Consider the following 25,853-nt stretch of genomic DNA (forward strand, 5'->3'; position numbering starts at 1 on the left):
CTGTTGAAGACTGTCGCCAACTAAATTCTGTCACTGTCCCCGACAGATATTCAATCTCAAACCTCCAAGATTTTCCAGCTAATCTTCATGATTGCTTGATATTTAGTAAGATTGATCTAATTCGGGCATACTATCAAATTCCTATGAATACAAAGGATATCACTAAGATAACACTAACTTTGGGAATTTCGAGTTCTTTTTATGCCATTTGGCCCTCGGAATCCGCCCGGTACGTTTCAAAGATTTATTGACGAAGTTGTCTGAATGTTAGAATTTGTATTTACCTATATCCATGATTTGTTGGTCGCTAGGAAAATCACCTCACTCATCTCTTCGATGGACTCAGTACACAGAATGTACGCATAAATGCAGACAAATACGTGTTTTCTAGAAATTGAAGATAATTTGATTGACTGTAATTGTATTCGACAGCTTTCAACGAAAATTGACGCAATTCAACGATTCTCACCTTCAACTTCTTTACGACAGTTACGTAAATGAGTTGGCATGGCGAATTTTTATCGAAGGTTTATAACTAAAATGTTCTCATAAACTTTTTCCTTTCACTACCTTGTTAAAAGCATAATAGAAAGTTAATTTTCAAATACAATTATCTTTGTGTGAGTTAGTAAAAAAAGAAATTAACTTTATTCCTTTCTTGGCACATACCAGATGCCACTTTATCTTTGACAGTAGATTCTTCCGATTCTGCTGTTAAATCAGTTCTCCAGTATACTGCGAATAGAGTAAACCGAGCACTGGCATTCTTCTCTTACCAGCTCAAACCTGCTAAACCTTGCTACAGCATAGTCGACCGAGAGCTACTGGCAATATACCTGTCTGTTCGTCATTTTCAACATCAACACTGTAAGAAAGAAATAGCCAAAGCCGAAAGAATGCATGCTTAAATAATCTACTGCAGATAGTTTAACAGTTATCTCTGAACGCATATACCATACATGTGATAAGGCGGACGAAGCCAGGGCTGTAGCCTTCGATATATACAAGACGTTTGACAAAGTCTTGCATGAAGTGATGCTAATGAAAATTTAATCATACGGTATAACTGGACGAATAATAAATTTAATTAGATCCTTTCTTAAGCAATAAAACCATCCAGGTTGTTATTGATGGATGTTCATCCATGCAACATAACATTAATACGTGAGTGCCTTAGTGGACTACTATTATTCCTGATATTCATTAACGACATTCCTGATAATATTGTGTACGAAATGGGTATATTTTCTGATAGCACAACGCTCTATAACATGCATGAGGAAAGAACTGATATACATAAATCAAAAACAATGGCTGAATCCTTAGAAAATGACCCCCAGTTCGTATTGGAATATAGAGACGTAAATTAATAATAACATTTAATGCTAGTAAAACTAAGCTGCTCCCCTTTTAACAATTACAAGAAGTCTCTCCAACCACCGATATCCATGACAAATAACTCCATATCTGAGAATTCTTTCTTTAAAGTCCTCGGTTTAATAGTCATAGGAAATATGAACTGAGACAAATACATTGAGGACATTGCGAAGGTTGCTGCAAGAAATGTGAACTTCCTCTTTCATGCTAAAAAACTACTCATACCTGAAAGTATCCTGTACATCTACAAGGCCACCATTCTCCCATGCATAGAGTATTGCTGGCACATCTAGGCTAGTGCATCTACCACTAGTCTCTCCCTTTTGGATGGGATAAAAAAGGACATCCAATCTAATAGGTCCCTATTTGTAAACTAGGGTCCAACCCCTGTACCATTGCCGTAATGTTGCATCCCTGTGCCTGTTTTACAAGTATTTTAATAGAATCTGCTCTGATGAGCTCATTGCATTTATGCCCTCATCGACGTCTATATCCTCGACAAACCCGGTTAGCAAAAAAAAAAAAAAAAAAAAAAATCACACGCCTTCACTGTTGAGATCCCTGAATGCCAGAAAGCGTTCTATGCTAATAGCTTCTTCCATCAAACAGATAGATTTTAGAATTCCCTTCTACAACCTGCTTACCTTGCTGTGTCGTAAACCAACATCTTGTTAACTTTTCTGGGGTCCCAATTAGCAGCCACTTCCGTCCAAGTGGAGATATGCCTTGTTTGGGATGAAGGTGAGTAAAATCAAAAGGTTGGGATATTATAATCTTTACTTTTGCTTTCCTTCGCACTTTTCCTAATCTGGACAATATATTTGTGTATGAGTGATATTAGACATATTCCCGGAACAGAAATTCCCGGAGCCGATGCAATTTCCCGATTACTGGATAGTGCCTTCACAACTTCAGCCTCTATTAACTTAATATAGGACAGGACCAGCCAGCCCTAGAAAATGTAGATTCAACGGCCTAAAAATTTTCCTATTGCAAATTCTCCTACTTCCACCTCCCGATTCAGAGGCTACCATACTCTGCGACACTGCCACTGGCTGTGGAATTTCAATCTCGCTAGCGAGAACTAACGAGAGTGTCTACATACAAAAATAGATACACACAACTCACTAAAGACTAGTTTGTTGCGAAGACTCGCAAACATACTCTCGGCGCTACAACCCACAAGCACACTCAACTCGATAGCTCGCAAGGACACAATAAAATATACAGACGAATTACAATATTTTCCACATACGTATGTATACGGGTTTCTCTATGTGTATGTATATAAAATGTTTTCCATATACGTACGTATGGGTATATGTTTTCAACATGTGTATTTATGTGTATATAATGTTTCCCACACATGTGTGTATATATAATGTTTCCCATATATGTATGTGTATATAATGTTTCCCACATATGTATGTGTATATAATGTTTCCCGCATATGTATGTGTATATAATGTTGAAGCATATTAATATGATGTATAATGCATGTCTTCTTGTACAATTAATCCAAAATTTTAACATACTTACGTCTGATTAAAATGTAAATTACATTTCTCCAAAATTATTTTCTTGAATGTTTTTACTTTTCCTATATTAATGGAGGTTTTGGATAATATTCGTCATATTCTGGAAAATATAAAAAAATATACATATAGTCAGAACAAATATAAAAACTTGTTATTACTGCAAAAATATGTAAGTAAAAATAAACATACACATTAATGCAACCACACTCATAGAACAATTATAATTGAATCTATGTAATAGCTCATCTATATATATATATAAATGTAATTTTTGGTTCGTTCAAAGTTTATACAACTATATTTCTACATTAACAATTTATTTGAAATTTTCAGACAACCCATCTTTAGAGTGGAGGGATGTTTTTATGTTATTAAAATAAATTGACATCGCCAATTATTAAAATATTAAATAAAATAAATATATTTTCGTAATCCGTTAGTGTGAACCGGTTTTGTTGATAGAACTGAACTTCCTGTTCGATTCATAATGGACGAAACTAACTAGAAGATTTCATTTTCTGTTTACTCGATAAGTAAAAAAAAAACAACATAATTCCTTTGTTTATCTTCCAAATGTTTTAATTTAAACATTTTTTCTTTATTAATCAGGCAAAAAATTATTTATTATCAGGCAAAAAAAAAAGTTTGTCGCTTGCTTTTTGAGTCGAAGTCGTTTTTTTTGTTTTTGTTTTTTTTATGTTTCGATATAAGAAAATATGAATTTTTTATTATTATTAACACTATTGTTTGGTAAAAGTACAGTTTTTTTTTCGAATAAATTTTACGGATTGGTAACTTGCTTAAATAATATTTGGTGCTAATGCAGAGAGTGGTCCGCGCTATTTTTAAATCGTATTTTCAGGTTTAATTAAAGTTTTATTATATGTTTTTTATTCAATTGTAAGGTTAAAATACAGATTAGGTACAAAACACCCTCCCATCCCAATGTTAAGAATGGCTTTCTAAATAATAACGTTATTATTTCAGCACGTATCACTCTCTGCATGAGTACCGTACTTCACCTAAAAATTTAATAAACAAAACATGGTACTTATGCAGAGAAGGTACTGTGCTAAAATAATAACGTTATTTAGAAAGCCATTCTTAACATGGGGAGGGCGTTTTGTAACTATTCTATACTTTCACCTAACAATTTAATGAACAAAAGATGGTACTTATGCAGAGAAGGTACCGTGCTGAAATAATGCTATTAAGAAAGCCATTCTTAACATGGGAAAGGGGGGGGTGTTCTGTAACTATTTTATACTTTCACCTAACAATTTAATAAACAAAAAATAGTACTATCGTTATTTAGAAAGCTATTCTTAACACGAGGAGGGAGTTTTGCATCTATTCTATACTTTCACCTAACAGTTTGATAAACAAAAATAGATAGTACGTATGCATAGAAAATACCGTGCTGAAATAATGTTATTTAGAAAGACATTCTTAACATGGGGATGGTATTTTGTAACTATTCTGTCCTTTCACTTAACAATTAAAAACAAAACATGGTACTTATGCAGAGAAGCTACCTGCTGAAATAATGACGTTATTATTTAGAAAGCCATTCTTAACATGGGAATAGGGGTGTTTTGTAACTATTCTGGACTTTCACCTAACATTTTAATAAACAAAAGTTAAACTTAAGCAGACAAGGAAGAGTACTGAAGCATTAACATTATTTAGAAAGCCATTCTTAACATGGGGGAGGGAGGATTTTTTTAACTATTCTGTACTTTCGGTGCTAATGCAGAGAGTGATCCGCGCTATTTTTAAAATCGTATTTCCACGTTTAATTAAAGTTTTGTGATATGTTTTTTATTCAATTGTAAGGTTAAAGTACAGAATAGGTAAAAAACCCTCCCCATGTTAAGAATGGCTTTTAAAATAATAACGTTATTATTTCAGCACGGATCACTCTCTGCATGAATACCGATTAACGTTTTGTTCTTACCGTATTTTTTTTTGTTTAAGAAAACTTTTTTAACAAAAATTGAAAGTGCACGTTTTTTCTTTTCTCTTTTTTTTACAGAAGTTGTTTTTATATAAGAAAATATGAATGTTTTTAAAGAAATTGGGTACTCATGCACTTATTGATCCGTGTTGAAATAATAACGTTATTATTTAAAAAGCCATTCTAAACATGGGGAGAAGAGGGTGTTTTGTACCTATTCTGTACTTTAACCTTACAACTGAATTAAAAAAAAAGGTAAATTTTTAGATTAGGTCCACCTCCACAATTTTCTTTTAAATGACGACTTTTGTAGGTTTTCGACTATGCTGAATACGGAAATCGCATTGAAATTTTGCAGAAATAAGTAGTTATCGAGATATTAAAAATTTGTATAATGCATTGTAATCTCTGGCAGCCATCTTTTTTACACGCTTGCGCGCGTCATAAACAAATCTACGCGCGTAACAAAGATGGCCGCCAAATAATACAATGCATAAAACAACTATTTATATCTCGATAACTACTCATTTCTGCAAAATTTCAATGCGATTTCTGTATTCAGCATAGTCGGAAACCTTGAGAAGTCGTCATTTAAAAGAAAATTGTGGAGGTGGATCTAATCTAAAAAAATACCAAAAAAACATAAAACTTTAATTAAACTTGGAAATGCGATTAAAAAAAAATAGCGCGGATCAGTAAGTGCATTAGCACCCATTAATCGACTAACGTGACCTTATTGCCAAATAAGGTCCGGCTACAATGTTGAACGCGCCGTTCACATTGTTTTTTTTCAAGTTAAATTCAACTTTCACAATATGTTTTTATTTTTTTTATAATTTCACAATATCTTTTTTTAATAATAAATTATTAGTTAAAAAAGCACAGAATAGTTACAAAACACCACCCTCTCTCTATGGTAAGAATGGCTGAAAAAATATTAGGTACTCATGTAGAGAGTGACCCGTGCTGAAATAATAACGTTATCATTTAAAAAGCCATTCTTAATATGGGGAGGGGAGGGTGTTTTGTATCTATTCTGTACTTTAACCTTATAATTGAATGAAAAAACATATCATAAAACTTTAATTAAACCTGGAAATACGATTTAAAAAATAGCGCGGATCAACAAGTTCATTAGCACCAGAAATTGTTAGGTGAAATACAGAAAGGTTTCTACCAAGAAAACCATTATTATTTTTTTTGCTATTCTTACCAAGGGGAGGGGATGGTGTTTTGTCACTATTCTGTGCTTTCAATTAACAATTTATTAAAAAAACAAAAGGTAAATTTTCACATTAGGTCCACCTCCACAATTTTTAACATGGGTAGGTTGGGGGTGTTTATTCTGAAAGCCGTTCTTAACATGGGGAGAATGGTAGTATTTATTTCAAAAGCCGTTTTTAAAAGACGAAAGACAGGTAAAAGGTTAAAACATGTGGTTAGGCATGGGTGTTGTTTATTCCGAAAGCCGTTCTTAATATGGGGAAGTTGAGAGTGTTTATTCATGGCCGTCAGTGAATTATAGTGCATAGTACAGGTCTTTATATCTCGAAAGCTAATTGCCTCTGCAAATTTTAAATGAGATTTTCTTATTCAGCATAGTCGAAAATTGATGAGGTGAACCTAATGTAAAAAAAAAATACCCTCCCTCAAAAACGATATTGTGAAATTTAAATTTAAGCGCGGTACTAAAAATAAAATTAGACAGAAAAATACACCTTTGGGTTTGTACTGGCACAACAAAAACAAATATATAACAAGTAAATATTTTCAAAGGCAAGATAAGTTACTTTTCTACCTAATTTGATAGTTTTTAGTGTTTTTATTGGGTTTGTACTACTGTACATATAGATTCGAAAAAGTTGTCAAAAAATAAATGTATAACAAATATTATCAAAGGCACGATATGTTATTTTATTACCAAAATGGATACTGTTTTTGTTTTTTTAATATAAAATGTCTATTCGGCTCAAAAAACACAGCGTTTACTGCTATATTTGAAAATTACAAATGGCGGCAGACTGTGTTAAACACATTAGGTTTGGGAAAATAAGTTTAAACTAAAAAACTATACAAAATACTGTTAAAAACCACCTAATACATATCTGCCTATGTCACGGTAACATATATTGAGTGAGTTCCTGACAGCATTTTGTATAGTTTTTTAGTTTTAACTCATTTTCCCAAACTTAACGTGTTCAACTGCCGCCATTTATATTTTTCAAATATACAGATAAACACTACATGTTTTCGAACCGATGAAAAATTTTACACTAAATAAAAACACTAAAGTCTACCCAGTTAGGTAGAAAAGTAACTTATCTTGCCTTTGATAACATTTATTTGTTATATTTATTTTTCAACAATTTTTTCGTTTCTGTGTTTAGTAATACAAACCCGTTTTATTTACTATAACGTTTAGTCGGCTCGAAAAATAATGTTTATCAGTGTATTTCAAAAATACAAATGATGATGGACACTGTTGATGATGCTAAGTTTGAGAAAATGATTTAAAACTAAAAAAATATACAAAATACTATCAGAAACCCACCGAATATGTCAGCCTATGTCACAATAACATATAATCAGTAGGTATCTGACACTGTTTTGTATAGTTTTTAACTGATTTTCCCAAACTTAACGCATTCAACAGAGTCCGCGACCATTCATCTTTTTAAATACATAGATAAACACTGAGTTTTTTGAGCCGATTAAACATTTTACATTAAATAAAAACACTAAAAAATTATCCAGTTAGATAGAAACGTAATTTACCTTACCTTTGCTTTCATTTATTCGTTTTTGGACAACTTTTTCGAATCTGTTTATAGTAACCCCCATTACACAAATATTAATTAAAAACTCACATTTTTTAATACAATAAAAAAGAAAACTATTTAGCGTTTCAACGTTTTAGCAACTTTCGGCTTAATCCACTGAATGTTGGTCGAGCCTAAGCCACGATTGACGGTAACGCCCGAGGATCCGGATCCAATTCTGCAAGAGTACCATTTTTTTTTTTTTTTTCATTTTCGCCCTTTTTTTACTTTTTGGAGTGGATTGCTGTAATAAGAATATAAGAAACATGCATTTTCTCTTTTTATTAGAATTTCCCATTACACGAAATTAAGCCACAGCAACGCGTGGCAGGATACAGCTAGTATATATATATATATATATATATATATATATATATATATATATATATATATATATATATACGAGGGGCGTGCAATAAGTAATGCCCCTGACCTAATTCCAGTTGTCGGATGTAGCTGAAATTTTGCATGTGCAATGATCGATATCTCTACGGGTTATGTGGCAAATTAAAGCTCTGAACTAGTCGAGGTTTCTGTTTTACAGGTGTTTAAACTGAGTCAGGTGTGAAATGGAGCCTGTTGAATAATGTCGAGCAGTGATCCGGTTTTTGTATTTGAAAGGACACACACCACAGGAGACTTTTAATGAAATTAATAAATGAAGAAGGTGATAATGCCCCATCATATGACCTTGTAAAACGCTGGCATCGTGAATTCAAACATGGCCGGAAGTCTGTGGAAACAGCTCCCAGACCTGGTCGCCCCCTTCTGCCATTGATGAGGCATTTGTCCATCAAGTTGAGGCTGCAATTTTGGGAGATCGGCGCATTACTATCCGCCAAATAGCCCAAGATGTCAAGATTAATACAGTGTCTGTGGAAACTATCATTCATGACCATTTGCATATGCATAAGGTGTCTGCTAGATGGATTCCCAGGTTGCTCACACCATTCCAGAAGCGAGAACACGTCGAGTGCTCAAGGATGAATTTAGAGATGTGCCAAGAAGATGAGTCAAAGTTTTTCAAAAGACTGATTACACAGGATGGATCACTATGATCCAGAGACCAAAACCCAGTCAATGCAGTGGAAGCACTTGGACTCACCACCTCCAAAGAAGGCAAGGGTGCAGCCCTCCGCTGGCAAGGTCATACTCACAGTCTTCTGGGACCAGGACGGAGTAGTGATGATAGATTTCCTGGCAAATTGTACCACACTTACAGGAGCCTATTATGCTTCACTTTTGAGGAAATTAAGGAAGCTATCAAAATCAAGAGGCGGGGCAAGATCAGCAAAGATAGCCTCCTCCTGCAGGACAACGATCCGGTCCACAACTCGCATGTCGCCAGATCAGAAGCACGGGCGTGTGGTTATGAAATCCTACACCACCTCCCTACTCTCCTGACCTTGCAAGTGGGTCAGGGACATTACTTATTGCACGCCTTTCGTATTATATATATATATATATATATATATATATATATATATACTAGCAGTTCAGCCCGGCTTTGCTCGGGCCCTATGCATATATTTGGAATATCACATCTCAAATATATATTTGGAATATGATAATTTCGTTTCGTACATCAAAATCATTCTTCTTTTTTTTTTGATAAAAGTGTTCTTGTAAAATTATTACGTAAAACCATTTAAAAGTCAAGAATATCGAAACAATTTTTATAAGTTCCATATGTAGTTCGAATTGGCAGTATGTTACTTTTCGTCTTTGAAAAAACGACCTCTTCAGGAGGTCTGTATAAATATTACTACGAGAAGGGTTGGAAGTTTTTTTTTTCAAATAGCAGCAGTGAGTGCGTGCGAGCTGTAGTGCTCAGTGTGGAGATAGGGGTGGACGTCGCTTATGACCAAAGAAAGTAGAAATTTATAATCCCAACGGAATCGTACTGGTTTTAACGACATTACGTATTATATTATTTCTTCAGCTGTTATGTTGCGTAACTTAATTAGGAATGTCTAAAAAATGAAACTATATTTCTTCATCTCATTATGCGTCGCAGACATAAGCTAAAGTGTTGACATTTGAACTCCAACCAATGATGGCATCTAACAAATCTACTAAAACTAAGAGACTAATGTCTTACGCGGATCATGTCTAAAACTTCTGATGAAAAAGCTACTCGTCGAAAATTTATGTAAGCTTTTAACAAATAATTTATTTGAAACATTTGCCCGGCTTTTTTTTTTTTTTGGCTTTCAACGTTCTAAACATAACTCAAATATTTGTAACGCTGCAAAACTATATTTCCTTATGCTTTATAATGAATCCTTATGCTTTATAATGAATCCTTATGCTTTATAATGAATCCTTGTTTTCTATTATGTTTAAAGACACTAGCTAACATTAAATAAACACTTTATGAATCTTTGTTTATTTAAAAGATAGTTATTTATAAAGTTGGATTAATTTCATTGATTAATATTTATTCTATTAATATTTGTATTTTGCTTAGTAATATACAAAATAGTGAAATTAAAAGAAGCGTTTCTCTCACATTAAATTCTCCAATTATGGTTTATTTAAAAATAGATTTTATTTTATAAAATACATATTTTACTAGTACTCTTGTACTGCTTCGGTATTCTATGAAACCGGTTTAATAAGTTAATCGGCCTAATTTTGACAAATCAATGTGTTTGTTCCAATTACAGAATTGGTAGTGAAATATTATAAAGTTTATCTTTTCAACATTTAAAGTATTTTATGGAAGGAAACGCTTGGATTCTAGTGTATTTAAATACAAGCTGAAATGAATTTAACATTAAAAAACATATAGATAGAAGCGAAGTAGTTCTTAATATTATAATAAATTTATTATTTATATTTTTTTATTATCTAATTTTGCGTTGTTTTCGGAAATAGTGTAACATCTGTCTTTCGTTATGAGATCATCATCCAAAGCATTACATTGTCCCGTTTTACGGTTAGTGTAATCGAGTTTCGTTCGTCATGATAACAGCTTACCAGACTATCAAAAATATGCGACCAGATTGGTAATATATTTTCTAGTGTATACAAACGGTAATTACTTTCGTTACATATGCAATGCTTTACCTGGTATATCACCTAAACTCTTATGAAACAAGAGCTATGGTCACGAGGAGTTAAATTCATCCGGATGAAATAATAATGAAAACTTTTGGATGGAGCGATAGGGAAATAAAAGAAGAAAAAATTGAGATATGTGACCTGACCGCTGAGCCGACTTGCTAAGAATATCTGCCCTTTCATCTTCCCGGAGCGTCACGCTGGAAAACCAAGAAGATGATTTATTCAAGGTAGCAATTATCTGTCCACGAATTCGATCTGTCTTAACACATACGTCAAAGGTTCAATGAAATTATTAAGCACATTTCGATTACGATTGGCCCAGACATGCAGCACGTTTTCAATGGCATCGCGTAAACCCCGTGTCGATATTCATTCGTATGGTCATCATTCAAATCTGTACAATCCTATTTTGATTCCAATTGGCCAACGGTTATCAATTTGGCTTCCTATATCCTATTGGTCATGTAATTTGAATATCACAAGAGAATTGGTGGTCAAGAGTAATTCCAGAAAATTTAGCATATAAGTTATTTGAACATTAACGCGTATGCATGACCTGTGTGCTATGGCACGTATGGGTGGAATATCTATTTGCGAATTGTTCTGTAATTTAACACAATGTTTTGTGAGTATATAGCGGTAATCTCAACTTATTTAACGAAATGCAATTTTTTATTAGTTTTTGATTACATGCTTCTTCCTACACCAAAACAGTGCACTTTCCCCCGGAAGTACTTGGAGGAGAATATACCCCCATGTAAGAAAAATTTCTACTTCACTGTGTGGATTCTTTTTTTTTTTTTTTTTTTTTTTAGTATATCTGCCATATGTCGGACATCTGAAATTTATACATATTAAGGAGAAAGGCGAGAAAAGGCACGGTGTTCTACGTGGATTATTTAAGGGAAACCCACGTATATTATTATTTGGATGGACTTAAATAAATCGCTACATTTTAGATGTCTATCTTATATATATATATATATATATATATATATATATATATATATATATATATATATATATATATATAAGATCTCTTTCTCTCTCCTCTCTCTCTCTTTCTGTATATATATATATATACAGAAAGAGAGAGAGAGAGAGAGAGAGAGAGAGAGAGAGAGAGATGCGTTACTCGGGATTGAATAAGCGTCAACAAATATTTTACACTTCCATATTTTATTTTCATCGAAATCAGTGAAGTCGCCTATTTTTCAATCAAATCGATAAACTGCCTGCTCTAGTAGGTGACCTACCGCAATGAACCCGGAGGAATCTTCACATGCCTCCCCGCAGTAATATAATCCACAATACATTGTAGTTTATATTGCACTGCAGAGATATTACTAATGATTTTATATGCCGAGCTTTTCTACTTGTGCGGTGATAATGGCTTGAATTAAAACTTAAAATTATGCCCTAAATAGAAACATTCATTTCCGACGCACCTCACCATATGAAGGAACCTAGTGTTGATTTTATATGCTGGGACTTTCTGCTTGTGCGGTAATAAAACTTCTTAATAACGCTTGTGATGTTAAACTGTATACTGCGTTAAGTTTAGTCATAATCGCCTACTCCTTCTTTCATTAAATATTTTCGTTTATCGATTATCGATACGTATATATACAAAAGCTATCTGGGAATACTGCCAAATAAAGTACATTTGTATGAAAATTTAACAATTATCGACATAGCAATTTAAGAGTATATAGGGACGAAACTCACACACGTAGACAAAGTTCCTTTAATAATAATAATAATAATAATATATATACTAGCACGCCACCCGGCATTGCCCGATCATAAAATACGCTTAAGTATGATATTTTGATAAATGCTGATTTTGTATTTGTTATTATTTTATATTGGACCCAATATATATTAATGATTTAAAACGTTAAAAAAAAAAAAACAAGATATTCGTGCGCCAGCACCGAGAATCGCATCCAAAACGTTTAGCTTCCGATTTACTTTTTCCTTCGACGTAAATGGCTGAGCAGTGAAGACATGTTTGCTTCAAGGCTAAAAATTTAAACATGAACCAATAACTATTACATATCGCATGCATATTCTCAATGTCGACCTTCACCCGGCAAATTAACCTTTATAAAAATTTTCACACTTGTTGCAACAATTTTCCCTGGCTAAAACTCAAATATAAAGTTTTGCATGGATTCGAATACCCTATTATATTAAGTTTTATGTCTGTAGATCAAAAACTGACAGAGGAGTTTGGTAGGCAAAAAGTTTTAAACAAGTATATATAGCATACATAAATATATATAGAAAGATGTTTGTGTTTACTATAACCTATTTACGCACTTATTATTATAGCATTAATCATGTAGAATATCTGTATGAATATAATTACATGTAATAGTTAACTAAAGATGAACATCCCATAAGAAAACAGAAAAAAAAATCTAATAGGGAATTAAATAAAATGAATGTTTAAACGAATATACCAATTAGGTAGATCTTTTGTAGATAAATACAATATTGCGCCCTATGTATAATAAACTTGTATTTTCTTTTTAAAGAAATAAAATAGGGGGGGTTTAATATGAACATCAATACACAACACCCCAAATTTATATATATATATATATATATATATATATATATATTTCTGCAGAAATATATTTTCTAATATATACCAATCCCTATTAAAGAAGCTCAATGTAATTACAGAGCAATATAGAGAATAAATAACAAAAAGTTATATTCCAAAATCTATAATGTTGATCATCTTATAATTTTTCCATTAAGTCAGTTGACTTATACCATGTCAAAAATTGTATAAGTCAACTGAATAAAAGGAATAAATTATAAGATGATCAACATCATGAATTTTGAAATATAACTTTTTGTCATTTATTCTCTCTCTCTCTCTCTGTCTGTCTGACGTAATGAACATTTAAATCAAAATGTTTAAAATTCAACGCTATTTCACACGGTTAATAGTAGCCGAATGGATACGGCCTCCGCTAATCGAGCCAGAGATGTCTCGTGTCGCGGGGTTCGAATCGTTCGACTGGTAGTAATCCTGACACACTGCACTGAAGAATTCCGAAAGGATGAAACACTAGTGCCTGTAGGTATTTAATTATTATAGTAAAAAAATAATTATGACAGCCCCTTTAAGAAATTCGTTTCTTATCGTTGAGCACTTTCCGTTGAATTAAAAGTCGGTCAATTTAGCTCTTATGCGTAGATCATCGTATAACGATTTGATCACTGTCTGTCTGACGTAATGAACATTTAAATTAAAATGTTTAAAATTCAACGCTATTTCACACGGTTAATAGTAGCCGAATGGATACGGCCTCCGCTAATCGAGCCAGAGATGTCTCGTGTCGCGGGGTTCGAATCGTTCGACTGGTAGTAATCGTGACACCCTGCACTGAAGAATCCCGAAAGGATGAAACACTAGTGTCTGTAGGTATTTAATTATTATAGTAAAAAAATAATTATATATATATATATATATATATATATATATATATATATATCATGGCTTGACTTCGCGAACGAAGATATAGAAAGGGGCTTGTTAACGTTTTCTGATGGCATGTGTTGCAATATTTTGGACTTATAATGGGGTAAATATTTATTTTCGTAAAATACATTAAAATATTTTGAGAAAAATTTGGCACAAGGCCGAAAATGGGGAAGGGAGAATGGCGGTCTTCTCTGTCTAAAGCTAACTAATCTAACCTAACTAGTTCCTACATTTACTCTACTTTCACCACAATACCACATTCATACTATACTTCGATCAGCGTATACATCCTTCGTCATTTACCATAAGAACATCACACCATGATAAACTAATTAAAACCCATCAGAAAAAAAGGGGGTTTGGGATATAAAAATTTTATGATACAAGATAAAATGGTATATATACAATGTTAGTAACAAAAGACCCCCTGTTACTAAACTGTGGCAGGTGCGCTGATTCGCCAGTCGAAAAGGTGATGCGGGTACGAATGCTTTATTTTATCACCTCTTACGAAAACTTCGAAAGGGAACCCGCATCTCTGGCGAATCAAGCGATCTGTCACCTAAATTGGGAAAGGGGAATGGGCTAAAAAACAAAACAAAAAAAACGGAAAAACTTAAAAAGGTTCTAATGATCTCTATCACGCACTAGTTAGGTTATGAACACAAGAGCCTAGAAAATGGTCCTAATCTTGCCTAAATCGTGACCTACTCTGGACTTTAAACGAGTCAGGGCTGACGTTCGTTTTTGTTACCCAAAATTATTTTCCTAAGGGACATCTAAGAACCAGTCAAGACTTGCTTCTCTCACCCGACACACACGCGCAACTGACACCCACCTTTCAACAAAGTCTGCCGAAGAGAGTCTAACTCTCTCGGCCTTGATACGACTCATCAAATGATAACGGAAGATTCGTATAAGGTCGAGGGGAGCGAAACCTCAGATCCGTAGACCACTCTCATACGTGTGTTCCAAATGACACCTCTCATTACTGCTAGCAAGGTTAAACACAATTCTTTTCTAATCCTATCCGTTGTCGGAGCCCAATTGCTACATACATTGATAGGAACCAAAGTTAACGACGATATGTTCAGTATGTGGACCATGAGACCTGTAACAAACTCAATCAGCAGCACCACGATGCGACAGTAGACGAAGGCGTGACATAAAGTCTCGGCCCCATCGCCGCATCGCTTGCAAATAGGCGAAACCGCCAAGCCAGCTGAGTGAAGTCTCTTACCGACCCAGAGAGCATTCCGAATTACCAGCCAGGTCAAAGATGCCTCGTCATTAGTGAGGCATCCCAACTCAGGCGCCCAAGGCCAGATTGAGCGGAGCTGCCCCTTCGTCAAAGGGAGCCCCTCACCAATAACATCCCTTACGGATCCCCTCACTAGCACCCGATATAATGCCTTTCGGGACAACAGCAGAGCGTTGGAGAGGCTTTCCTCAACTCTTAAGCGGAACTTCAGCGCGCGCCGGCACTCGCGGTACAAGGGGCATTCACCTCGGGGCAACCTGTGTGCCTCCCCCTCGGACTCGTCCACCCCTCTCAAAGCCGGAAAGGCTTTCTTGGTGTCCTCCATCCAGAGGGCACCGTCTTCCCTATCCTGTGTGCACATTCGATCTAGGTAGTAGAGCCGTAATGTGTTGAGCCGAATCTCCACGTTTGGCATACCTAGACCGCCTTCAGAAGGATGTAGGTAGCAGACATCGCGACAGACCATGGGGGCCCTTCCAAGCCATAAAAAGTTGCCTATTTCTCCGCAGCGCCAACATGTTGGGCGCCTTCCTGCTACGTTGATTGGTAATTTCTCCTCGCCAACTTCCAAAAAAGAGGGGATGTTGGCGAGGTTTTCTTTATCGAAAAAAATGTCTAATGACCAAGTCCCATTGAATTCATCACAGGATACGGATACTATTTCGCCGTATTTTAGTAGGAAAGCACCATTTACATAATGCGGGGCATGAAATATGGACACTGTTGTCCGTCGTTTGCCCATATATTCCGATCTCAGAATGTAGTTTGACGTGATAATTTCTTGCTGCGAAATTGTGATACAGTCTTGATCCGAGTTAAAAAGGGCGCTCCATGTGTTGTACCCTTTACATTTGATTAGTCTTATCGGTCTGTACCCAATGGTAGCTAAGAGCGTATTAATAATGTCAGCTGAAGCTCTAATAACTTTTCGGAGTTTTTGGTCTACGACAAAAAAGGTTAAGGAACGCTTCTGTATTTCCTCCAATTTTGGCAGGTCTACAATTAGGCTCTTCTCCGTTGCCAAATGGAGACATTGCTTGGCTTTTTCGATGAACTCATCAACATTGATCTCAATTTTCGGCCGCTTACTCCAATTGTTTGGAACAGCCTCTTCCGTGTTCACAGTTGACTTTGTGGGGTCCTCAGGCATCTGGCTAGCAGTGGCAGCCATAGCCGAGCCGTTAAAAAAACAGGCAATAGTCAAAAAGGAAGTCCGATTGGATAACAACAACAGCAATAACAGCAATAAAAACAACAACAACAGCAGCAGCAATAACAAAAAACAACAACAATAGTAACAGAAGCGCAGAGAAAATAACGTACCTCACAGACAGACTTATAATGGGGTATATATTTAATTGCCGCCCACATCGGCAATATTTGGCACAAGGCCTGGAAAGTGGGATACCCGCAGGCTCCCCTAAAGGAGGGGCACTCCTGCAATTTTAAAAATTGCCTGAGTAACCCCGTCGGCATTCCCCGGTCAGGGCGACTCAGGCAGCAAGCAATAAACTTGCCCCAACGGAAAGCCCGGTGGCAAGGCCTGGGAGGGTGGACCTCCTAGGTATTACCCAGGCGGTGTACCTCAGTCCAACAGGTGCTGGCCGGTTCCCGGCCCCTCACCTGTTGGGCTGAGTGTCAAGTGACGAATCCTTGACTGGTACTACCCTGTCTCCCTGCAGCCGAAGCCGCTAGGAGACATCCCATCAGCATGGAACACTAATGAGACTTATAATGGGGTATGATCCCACACAGTCGGACGATTCTATTTATAAACGATGCTGCTAAGAACTGACGAATCAAATTAATTCACGTTCTGCTACCAACCAATAAGAAACCAGAATTGCTTCATAAATATTAAACCTTTTCTGGAGCAATTTCACATGTTCTTTTCCCGGGTTTATACACGGTAATTATGTTCTGTGGAACTGTCTACTACAAACAAGTCACCTCCCAGGACTTGTGTGTAACAGCGAACCATCTGAAACTGTTCTGAAACTCAAAATGGCTTACACTTGTAGAGGTTATGGGCCCAGTGTGCGTCTTTATTTCGATGGATCCGAATCAAAATTCGAATTGTGGCAAGTTAAATTTCAAGGATATCTACGAATCCAAAAACTACACAAAGTACTACAAACCAACCTGAAAACAGAAACGACCCCGAATTCATTGAAAAAAAAAACGCAACTGTCTTTGCGGAATTAATACAGTGTTTAGATGACCGAAGTCTATCACTGGTAATGAGAGAAGCCCTGGACGACGGCTGCAAAGCATTAAACATATTGAGAGAGCATTATTTATCGAAAGGAAAACCCAAAATTATTTCTTTATACACTGAACTGACCTCTCTAAAACGAATGGAAGCCGAAACTATTACTGATTATATTATAAGAGCCGAGACAACTGCAAATTCTTTAAATATGTCTGGTGAAGTTATAAGTGACAGTCTGTTAATTTCCATGGCCCTTAGGGGATTACCGAGTGATTTCAAGCCATTTACCACCGTGATAACACAGAAAGAAAAACCCATGACTTTTAGCCAATTCAAGGTAGCACTCAGAAGTTACGAAGAAACTGAAAAAATGATCACAGAAAAAAACGAATCCACAAATATCATGAAATTTAAAAATACACACATAAAAACACCAAAATCGAATTATACCCATGTCAGAAATAAAAAACGCAACTTTGCCAAAAGCAATTTTTTTCCTAAGAAAAGTACAAAAATTATTTGCTATAATTGTGGACGACCTAATCACAAGAGTTTCCAATGTAGATACAGGACTCAAAATGGCGACTACATAAAAAATGTAGAGAGCTCTGTTAGCGAACATACATTTTTATTTTCGTGTACATTTGATGCTTCAACAAACAATAATAATTTTCTTGTCGATTGTGGGGCCACGGCACATGTGATTACAAAGGAATCTGATTTTATCAATTTTGATCCCAACTTTTAGCCACGAAATCATTTTGTAGAACTAGCAATATATTGTTTTGAAAAGAGGCAATGCGAAAATCTCGCTAAAGAGCAATAAAGGTGAACTGTGTTTCTGTATTCTAGAAAACGCTCTTCTGATCCCAAAATTTAAACAAAATATATTTTCTGTATAAGCTGCCACAAAACAAGGTGCAAATATAAACTTTAGCCCCAATAAATCAAAACTGGTATACCCGAATGGAACTGTATTCGACATTAAAGAAAATGGAAGACTATATTATTTAAATAGCATAGTCCCATCAAAAATCGCCTTCCATGATCTACAGAAATGGCATAAAATTCTTGGACACTGCAATATTCCAGATATCAAAATGTTGCCGACTGTAGTTGATGGAATGCAAATACAAACATCAAAAACCTTCAACTGTGACGTCTGTACGCAAGGGAAAATGACAAACTATCAAAACAAGATACCAGACAAAAAGGCCAAAAAAAATCCTATCAATGGTGCATTGTGACTTGAACGGTCCCGTAGAACCGATGACCAGAGAACATTATAGATATGTGTTGAATTTCGTAGATGACCATTCAGGTTTAATAATGGTTTACTTTTTAAAGAATAAATCTGATACCCTGCTAGCAACTAAGAAATATCTAGCCGACATGGCCCCCTACGGTGAAATCAAGTGTATTCGCTCTGACAACGGTACGGAATTCACCAATAAAGACTTTGAACTTTTACTAATTAACCATCATATCAGGCATGAAACATCAGCTCCTAGATCGCCACACCAAAACGGGACTGCTGAACGTGCGTGGCGGACACTTTTTGAAATGGCAAGATGCCTACTCATTGAATCAAAACTCCCTAAAAACCTCTGGACGTATGCACTTATTGGTTTCAATGCTGTTTATTTTGGCCTGTTCGAGCACTTTAATGTTAGTGATGAAGTCACTCCAGTGAATGTTAAAGGCAACGCCCGAGGAACCGTAGGTGAGCTACGACTCTGAGCCGTGCGAAAGGGTAGTTAGTACGAAAAATTTTTACACATTGATCTTGGTAGGCTTCTTCAGGTCACTATTGCTATATACTCGCTAATACAGTTTACAAAAGGAACTGTTGGCCTGTTGTCCACCTTTTATTTATCCTGGCGTCTGATGATGTGGTGCACCCAACATATGTAAGCTGTTGGACCGTCTTTAATTTGGTCTCACGAAATTGATTTGATTTGAGGAGGTTGTACTTCTCTAGGTGAAGACTGGTGGAAAACATCTGTTTTCTTAAGGCTGACTGTCAGTCCAAAGAGCTGAGCGGCTTTCGCAAAGCAGGACGTTAGACGCTACAAGGCTTTCTCTCTCTCTCTCTCTCTCTCTCTCTCTCTCTCTCTCTCTATATATATATATATATATATATATATATATATATATATATGTGCAACAAGTGCAGAATCATCTACGAAGAGTAGGTCGCAAATTAGTTGCTTCATGGTCATTGAGTGGGCCTGTAGCCGCCTAAGGTTGAGAAGGCTGCCGTCGAGACGGTAGCGAATGCAGATACCAAATCCTCAGTGGCCTGCCTTAGTATCATACTGAATCAGATAGTCAAGAGGATTGGAGCAAGGACGCAGCCCTGATTTATACGGTTGATAATAGGGGGGGGGCTCTAAGAGGTCGCTGTTAAGTCTGACTATGCCACGCTGGTCTTCATGCAGCTAGACAACCATGTTGAGGAACTCTGGTGGTAGCTGTGTCATTTCATGGCCTGCCACATTCTTTTTCTGCTCAAAATTTCAAAGGATTTTGTGAGGTCCATAAATGTAACATACATTCCTTTGTTCTGCTCCCGGTATTTTTTTATTTGAAGCTGTCTAAGGACAAACACTATGCCTATTGTGTTCCCTTTGGCCTTGAAGCCGCATAGCGTCTCCGGAAGATGGTCCTTAGCAATTAAAGGCACCAGTCCGTTAAGTAGAATATTTGCGATGACTTTTCCTGCGACGGACGACAGGGTTATTCTTTTGTCGCTGGAGCAGTCCGACTTTTCCTTTTTGTTCTTGTACAAGGAGATAATGACTGCATCGCGGAGGTCTTAAAGAAATTTTCTCTGCTCTCAGCAACAGACGAGAAGTTAATGAATTTTAGAGTGCAATACAGGGCCACCATGTTTTTAGATTTCGGGTGCGATTCCGTCAATTCCTGCAGTCTTTCCATTTCTTAGCTGCTCTATTGCCTACATAGTCTCTTCAATCGTGAATGGTACACCATGTTCCACTGTCACTGACCTCTTAGTAATGTTGAGAATTGCTGAATCTTGAACAATGCGGTCAGCAGAAAAGAAGGATTAAAAGTGTTCAGACCAACGATTAAGAATCAACTCCTTGTCCGTTAGGAGCGACTGTCCGTCTGCAGCACGCAATGTCTTATGGATCTTTTGTGTACGGACGTACATGTTTTCAAGGCTTCATAAAATCCGTCAAGTTGCATGTACCTGTTGAGTTTTCTCTGCGAGATTAATCCACACCATGTTCTTGATCTTACGAAGTTTTTAATAGGGTTGCTACATACGAGGCGAAAGGCTGCTTTCTTCATAGGACCAGCCGGGTAGGATAAGCGGACCTAGTAAGATGATTTATTGTTTGTCAGCATATCCTGGATATCCTGATCATTTTCATCGAACCAGTCACTGTTTATTTTTTGGTCGAAAACCCTTGTAACTTCCTCAGATGTCTGCAGGATGGCAGTTGTCAGATGTTCTCTCAGTGTGTCTGGAGAGGTGTCCGTTGGGCAGCTTGTATCTTCGAGCCTAGACTGTAAGCCTACCGGGAACTCAGTTTTTACTTTAGCTGATGGGAATCTGCTGATGTTGATTCTCTATTTAGGAACTTATTTTCTTTGGTTTTGGTTTGAAGTGGAGTCTGAGTTTGCAGCGAACTAGAAGATGATCAGTGTGGCATTCTGTACTGGCATCACTTTGGGGTGTAGGACGTCTTTAAGGTCTTGTCGGCGCAATATGATGAAATAAATGAAGTGCCAATTTTTATTGGAATATAGTGTTGTTGATAGTAAGTTGTTGCCCTGTGCAGAACTCCAATAGTAAATTCCCGTTGTCCTTACGGTTTCCAACGCCGTTTTCCAAGTGCTCCCCTCCAAGCTCCAGAATCTTTACTCACTCTGGCGTTGAACTCACCGATTATAATCACCTTGTTGTTTTTAGCGATGCCTTGCAGGAGGTTGCGCAGATCAGAGTAAAATTGATCCTTTTCAGCAGCCTCTGTTTTGAAGGCGGTGTATACACACTACAGAGCGTGATATATTGCTGATTTCTGAGGGAAGGGGCATATACATAATTTGGCCAGAGTGGGCTGTTTGTAGGTTCTACAGCTTACAGGAAATGGAATACCGAACCATAAATCCCACGCCAGAAAGATGTCTCTCGATCTTCATCTTGTCTGACCAGTAAAGCGTGTAGCCAGCGCAATTCTTTTGAAGGCTGCTCTCCTCAGAAAAGCGTAATTACTGCGCTATCTATGCTTAGTCTCGCCAGTTTGTGAGCAATGAGAACGGAGCGTTCATGCATGACGTTGAGCCATACATGCTTCTGATGTTCCAGCATCCGATTTTTAAACTTTGCTTACCCTTGTAGGTGGGTAAAGACATTTTCGTTCTTTGATGATTTTTGACAGCGTTAGTAGATACCCACGAACCACGGCTAGTTTTCTAGGGAGAATGGAGTAAGAACTTTGCTTAGACCCCCTTTTCCAGACCCCTCTTTATATGGATCAAGCAGTGCTGTCCGTAGATAAGGCTACTTGTCATTCAGGGTGAGCCGAATCATGCTATCATTCCAGTTCAACATAAGGAGACCAATATCCTGAACCGCTTGGATGTAGGATTATAAAAAAAAAGAAAAAATTGGTGGGTCGTGGAGGTGTCCTTCATGCGCAATGGAGTTTTAGGTAGAGTGAAGTGAGCGTAAAACTGACCCCACCCTTTACATCCGGCTTTCAGCTGCCACGGCATAGCAAGCTGGGACAATGACAGAGAGGTCCTTGAATTGTAGGTTTTACGGACTGCCCTTGTTTTTGCACTGTTATACCGCCGGGTACTCGGTCGTGTCACGACATAGAAAGCTCAGTGAAAACGAGGGCATTGCGTTAGGGTGTTGCTATAGACACAGTAATGAAGGAAATGCCATGTTCAAGTGGTCGTCTGTTTCGGAAGTATAGCAGTGACGCCGCGGCGATCAATGCCCCTGGGAAGAGAAAAGAAATTAAAACTGTAAGTGTAAATTTACAATCAAATTTATTGTTCGACCGAATACTAAAAAAAAAAAAAAAATTACAAAGACCTTTTTTCGCGGAATATCAAAGAATGCTATTCTTGCTATTCTTCTTATCAGAGGACAGAAAGAAATCAGCAAATTGTAGATCGAATTTTACCATCGCTTATATCAGGTAAACACTGTATCTATTTTATTTCATTATATATATATATATATATATATATATATATATATATATATATATATATATATATATATATATACTAGATAGGTTACCCGATATTTCCCAGAACTGAATGATTATAAACAAAATTTTCACACGCATAAATTTATTGTCATAGAAATCGATAAAATAGCCCATTTTCCAACCAAATCGATTGATTACCTTTTCTAACTAGGGGCCCATCGCGATGCACCTAGAGGACACTTCACGTGTCTCTCGCAATGACTAAATTCACAATACATTGTAGTATACATTGCATTGTAGAGAACCTATTGTTAGTTTTATAAATTTATTTTATATCTATAATTGCTAGCATTAAAGTTTAAAATGTGATGGTCAAGTATCATGTTTTAATTGTGTTATAAACGGAAACATTCATTTCGAACACGCCGGTGTCATACCTACTGTTGATTTTATGTACCTGACCTTACTGGTTGTGTTGTAATAACACCTCTAAAATGCACTTGTGATGTGTAAAGTGTTAACTTTGGTCAAAATTGATTGTTCCGTTCTTTCATTGGATTAATTCGGTTATCAAGTACCGATACTTATCTAAGACATTCCGATAGAAAACCTATCAAAGAACACTGCCAGGTACATATTATACCTACGTGTAAAATTTCATAAACATCAACTCAGCTGTTTTCGAGTTCAGAAGGAACGAACTAACACACAGACACACACATATACACAGACACACACATATACACAGACACACACATATACAGACAGACGCACACAAAGTTTATATTATAGTATGTCTATCTCTCTGTATACATGTATATTTAATAGCGCCATAATATAAGCAGATGGGCATAAATATGTGTATTACATAAAATGTAATGCATGATTGCCTAGAACTGAATGATGATCAACGTATTTTTCACACGCATAAATTTATTGTCATAGAAAATGATAAAAATTTCACTGAATAATGATTAAGGAATCCATAAATATTATACAAAGTAAGCAGCTTTTACATAATGGTTTCTTTCAAAATAAAAGATTAAATAAAACAAAAGAAAATCTGCCCCTGGATAAAAACAATATGACACGATGTTAATTGGCATAACTTAATTTACATCGTTAAAAATCGATGTGGCTTTTCAACAATAATTAATCATTCAATTTTTAGCAATGCAACAAATTCTACACGCAAAATAGTCTTTTGAAGAGCAAAACCACCAGTATTGCTAATTATAAAGAAAAATCAATTTCCGAAATTTCTGATATCGTTCATCGTGTAATCAGCAACTATAAAACCGATAAAACGTTGGATACAATACCAAAACTCTGCAGATTTCAAAATCGTCGCAAAGTAAAAAATCAGAGAATTATTAGAATATCTACAAAAAAGTATTAAAACTGCGACACCAATTACCAGTAAATTTAATTTAAAGACAAATAATAAGATCTCAGGAAAACGGTTGCTTCCAGTTTTTTTTGTTTTTGTTTTTATCAAGACCCGGAAGCCACTCGGAGATAAGGGTGATTGTGTGTACAGTAATCAATGGGATAGTTACGTAGTTATGGTTAGTAATGGAGATTCGATAAAGTGTCTTACTTAAGGGTGCGGTTCATCGGGAATTTGTTTATGTTGGACTTGAAGACATCCAACTTGTAGTCAGTTGGGAAACAGGCAAACGAAAGAGAGTTCCACAGTCGTGCACTTCTAAGACAAGTTAAAACATGCAGGATTCGATAATCGCATGCTTTGAAGCCATAGAGCACGACTAGCGAAAACTTGTTTAGAGTGACGTATAATGGGAGTATAGTTCATTTTAGTGAAGAGTCTAGAACAAGTAAAATACTATTATCTCAATACGTCAAGAAAAGCGTCAAATGTGCTGGCGACAGTATGGTGCTGGGGAGAAGCATTCTCTGTGCAGTAGTTAGTCCTATCGTCTGCATACATAACAATATGAATACTGAGATTTACAAAAGGCATCTTACGCATTATGTAGTAGGAAGATGATACTATTTATATTTATGAATCTCTTATTTACCTGCAAGACAATGCACTTGTCTACAAGGTTCAGAAATTGATGGTTTTATTTGAACATGAAGTAATCATCTTAATGAAGTGTCAAACAGAGTGGCTCAACTCAAGTCCAATAGAAAATGTGTGGGAGATACATAGAGAAAGGACTCAGCAAAGAAACTCAGAAAAAAACCCGGATAACCTATAGGAGATATTGAAAGAAGAACGAGGAAAAATTACTGTTGATATTTTTGCAATAAATTAATTAGATCATGTGGTCAACGATGCATAGAAGTCATTGAATACAATGTTTATCAAATATAAAATTTTGGTGATATTTTGTTCACAATCAAGTATTAAGAAAAACTCTCCCTAACCAAGAGTCAAAGAGTTTATTCTTTCGTTCCATCTAATATTTATTTTAAAGAAAACCATTATGCAAAATGTTGTATATTTATGTATTACACCTTAATCTGTACAATATTTTGTAGAGACGAGATTAACTTTATTAATAGGCTATCTTATAATCAACACAAGGAGTGACACCAAATTAACATTAAAATATGACCAACGTTCGTAGATAAATTCACAGAATTGTCATATTGTATAATCGATCCGATTTTTAATTCAATTAATTACAGTCATCATATTTCAATGTTAACTTTATGTCGACCACCATTGCGCTGATAGTAAGGGTTAACTGAATAGTTATTTATCCGTTGTGTTCTTTATGGGATAGTGACGAGAACAGAATATTCTTTAAGAGGAGGCTTAAAGATAATGCAAAGCTAAACAAATTGCTTTGGAGCTTATATGGAATATGAAAAAATAAAAACGAAAAAGAAATATACAAATGCATATACATTTATTCGTTTATTCAAAATATATGTAACATCTATT

At 35.9% G+C, this 25,853-nt stretch overlaps 1 long non-coding RNA gene across 1 annotated transcript in view; it reads right to left on the minus strand.

Annotated features, from left to right (window-relative positions):
* The window catches only part of LOC145283602 (uncharacterized), an 812,117-nt gene that overhangs the window by 139,363 nt on the left and 646,901 nt on the right, over positions 1–25,853 (minus strand). The window contains exon 3 of the long non-coding RNA XR_013868643.1: positions 2,917–3,015. This is a non-coding gene — a long non-coding RNA (uncharacterized LOC145283602). The remainder of the gene's footprint in view (positions 1–2,916; positions 3,016–25,853) is intronic.

Source organism: Euprymna scolopes, chromosome 8 (assembly GCF_053919585.1).
Source record: "Euprymna scolopes isolate OS-2025 chromosome 8, ASM5391958v1, whole genome shotgun sequence".
Classification (NCBI taxonomy): Eukaryota; Metazoa; Mollusca; class Cephalopoda; order Sepiida; family Sepiolidae; genus Euprymna; species Euprymna scolopes.